The sequence below is a fragment of the Pinus tabuliformis genome, chromosome 2_2 (genome assembly GCF_031772625.1).
Source record: "Pinus tabuliformis cultivar Carrire ecotype Pingquan chromosome 2_2, CPIR1, whole genome shotgun sequence".
NCBI classification, from domain to species: Eukaryota; Viridiplantae; Streptophyta; class Pinopsida; order Pinales; family Pinaceae; genus Pinus; species Pinus tabuliformis.
In genome coordinates this window covers 200,398,729-200,402,252 of record NC_142300.1, presented here as the reverse complement: position 1 = coordinate 200,402,252, position 3,524 = coordinate 200,398,729, and the positions used below count along the sequence as shown (strand labels likewise).

Here is a 3,524-nt window from a genome sequence, read left to right as displayed (position 1 = left end):
TTGGATTCTTTTGGTTTCTTTGTCTTGGTTCAGAATCTTAATCTCTTGTAAATTTCAAAATTTAGGCAAGGCCATTACTGGCAGCTGGCTCTGTAAAAGAACTTGCAGATCCACTTTTGGAAGATGCTTATGACATGAGGAAGATGAAGAGAATGGTCATTTGTGCAGCATGTTGTCTGAGACAGGCAGCTCAGTTTCGACCTCGAATGAATAGAGTAATCACTCTTATTCTCATTAGTTGCATATATATGTTTCAGTTTCTGATGTCAAATTTAGTTGCTTGAAGACATTTCCTTTCCTGTGAGGAGTTAGTGCTAGAATTGTTTTTTCCCATAACAAAGAATGGCACATGAAATATCGAGTTGATATCCTTCTGACATAGAGTAAAGGGTGTTTAGACCTAGTGTTTAGGGTTGTAATCTAAACATTTGTTTAGTAGTTCAACTAGTTGGGGGTTTATATGATATAAGCCCAAAATACCTTAGAATTGGTTTTTCCATTGCCAACTAAGCTGAGCCATGGGTGCTAGAGACATTTTAATGTTAAATCATATGTAATGTCTGCATTATTTGAGGGCGAATATGATGCATTTAATTTAATGAGATTTACATTTTTCCTTTCATACCTAACACCTCCAAATTATATAGGAGTTTCCCTTTTGTACTTTTGGGCTAAGTCTCATGGCTTGGGTTTGAGTTTGGGTCAGGCAATTATTAACTTTGGTTTGAGTTCGAGTTTTATGATGAAGTTTGCCATGAAATATCTCATAAAATAGTAAGGAATAAACATCAATAAACATAAAAAATGTTGTCATGAACATGGAAACTGCAAGGGTAGATGACAAACCTCAGTTATGACATGAAGTTATGAATTCTGAGCTTATGGACTTGGTCAATGACTATGGCGTTTGATAAGTTTTGTTAAACCTCAATTTTTTTTTAAGGTTTGCCAAATTTTGAACCTCAAGATTGAAATTCTGTGAACGTTGTGACATAGCTTTTGGGATGATTTTCTATAAGTATTTACTTGATTCCTCTTGGTTCAAGTCCTACTACAGCTTATCTACTACTGATTACACATGTTCTTTTTGACCTTGTGAGAGTTGGGATAAAAGTTTCTTTGATTAAGATGTATTTTCTTTTATGGCTTGGAATGATTGAGAGTCAGTATTTCTTGATTATAGTTTTTCTGTCTTGGAGTGATTGTAAAGAACTGGAAAGCTTTTCTCTCCACTAGAGTATTTGTGATACTGCAATGGATGGTTTCATGTTTATTATCCAAACTAACATGTCATTTTCACTGTTAGTATCTTTTCAAAACCTTTTTCGATGGAATTATTTTATGTTTTTGTTTCTTAAATTGCCTTGTCTCTTAGATATAATTTTTTGCTTTAGGAACTCCATCCTACGATCTCATCTCATTTTCAGTTTCTTGTACTGGAATCTGGAATCTATCTTTTTGGATAGAAAAAGACTATTAGTGCGGCATCATGCCTTTTTTGTTTTTTCTTGTTGGGGATTCAAGTGTAAGGACTGAAACTATTGGCATTGCCAATGCATCTAGACGAATACCATTAGATAATTGCTGATGCACCATCTTTTATATCGGTGGTGTTTTCCTCTAATTTATTAAGTAAATCTATTTTTTCAATGGTGTTTGGGATCATAAAATGGATTTTATATTTCTTAATAAACAATAAATATTCTATTTTTTCAATGGTGTTTGGGATCATAAAATGGATTTTATATTTCTTAATAAACAATACATATTCTGAAATTTATTTGAGATTTTCTGTATGGCTTTGCTCTTTCAGCGATATGAGCATGAACCCTGGTTTTTACATCCTGTGTTATATCATCTATTTTTTTTTATCATCACAGTGGCACCTTATTTCAGTCTTTGGATACCCATCTATTGCAACTAGTATGCTTGTTTGTGCTTGTCTTGCATTTTTTTTGCATAAATGTTGTACGTATTTGCACTAATAAGGCTGCATGGCAGTCTAGTGCATAGGATTGGTGACATTGGTTTCTCAGGATGTGATTAAATGAACTAAGATTGATAATCCATGCGTATTTTCATTTTAGTGCCCTCTTGTTTATTCATTTGTTAGAACTGTTGGATCATATGGTTACTGTAAAAGAATTGGTGGAAATGCAATTGGGATGGAGTTCTTTTGTCTTTCTTTGTTCTATGCTGAAGTTCTGTTTGATGATCAGGTTCATAACAAGATAATCAAGAAGAGAATTCATGTACGAATTGAGCATGTGCAACCATCTAGGTGTGCGGAGGATGCTATATTAAGAAGAAAAAACAATGACCAATTGAAGGTAGAGGCCAAAGCACGTGGTGAGATCATCAGCACCAAGAGGCAGCCTGAGGGCCCTAAGCCAGGATTTATAGTTGAGGGGGCTGTTTTGGAGACAGTTACACCCATTCCATATGATGTTGTTAATGATTTGAAGGGTTGATACTAAGGTTTTAGAAAAGTAACTGGGTTTGGTTCTGGGGCTGGGCGAGGTTAACCAAGACAAAAGTCACTCATCGTAGTGGCCAGAAAGGTTTAAAAGCACTGATAACAACCTTTGTAAGTATATTAAACATGTGATATTTTTTTAATAAATTTTGTACAAGAAAGTCATTGTTATCTAATTTCTCCCTATTTACTGATTGATAGGAACTAAAATATGGAAGACCTCCAAATCATTTGGAAAAGGAGGTGCTGCAGCAAAAGAGATGGGTTGAATTTGTTGTTTGGATGGACTCTATGGTATGTAATCTTATTTGGATTTCCAATATACTTTTAAACCATATTTTCATTTTATTTTTTAGTACTATTAGATATTATATCTTACCTCATTTTAGGGTTAACATTGTATAACAAAAACATGCGTTGTGTTATGTAATTAATACTAACATGTAATATTGATTTTTTTTGTCAGAATGCTATAGGTAATGATTGCCAAGACGATGATCCAAATTATGTTCAACATATATCAGGAGATGATGAGGATGAGGATGAGGATGATGGTGGTGAAGGAGGAGATGATGATGATAGTTGCGGTGTTGGTGATGATGTGGATCACAGTAATGAGGATGGTCAAGATGATCATGAGGATGATCTTGGTGGTGGTAGCTAGGCATGCACACGCATATTTTTTTATGAAGAAATTATTGTGTAGAATGACATTGTTATGTTTATATGGGTGTTGTGAATTTACCCTATATCAATGAGACATTTTGATTTTGTAATCATACGATGAGTTTGATTTATGTATGTTGTTAATTTATCGTAGAATAACGATATTCATGAAATATTTTGATTTGTTAATCATATTTGAATTTTACTTGTTTTGATTAAAAATAATACTGATTTTATTAGTATTATGTTGCTATTTTATACCTGTTTTGAAAATTGTTAATGACACATTGTTATTTTTTTGGATGGATGTTGTCAATTTCTCTTAAATTTCTTTACAAATGATTTTGAATTGTGATATCTGCTTTAATGATATTTAGAAACT

The 3,524-nt window shown here is 33.2% G+C and overlaps 1 long non-coding RNA gene across 1 annotated transcript; it reads left to right on the top strand.

Moving 5' to 3' along the window:
* The first annotated feature begins 2,519 nt into the window (after positions 1 to 2,519).
* On the top strand, positions 2,520 to 3,146 carry LOC149192063 (uncharacterized). The gene is made up of 3 exons (XR_016254865.1): positions 2,520 to 2,587; positions 2,678 to 2,770; positions 2,943 to 3,146. It is a non-coding gene; the product is annotated as an uncharacterized LOC149192063 (long non-coding RNA).
* Positions 3,147 to 3,524: the final 378 nt, after the last annotated feature.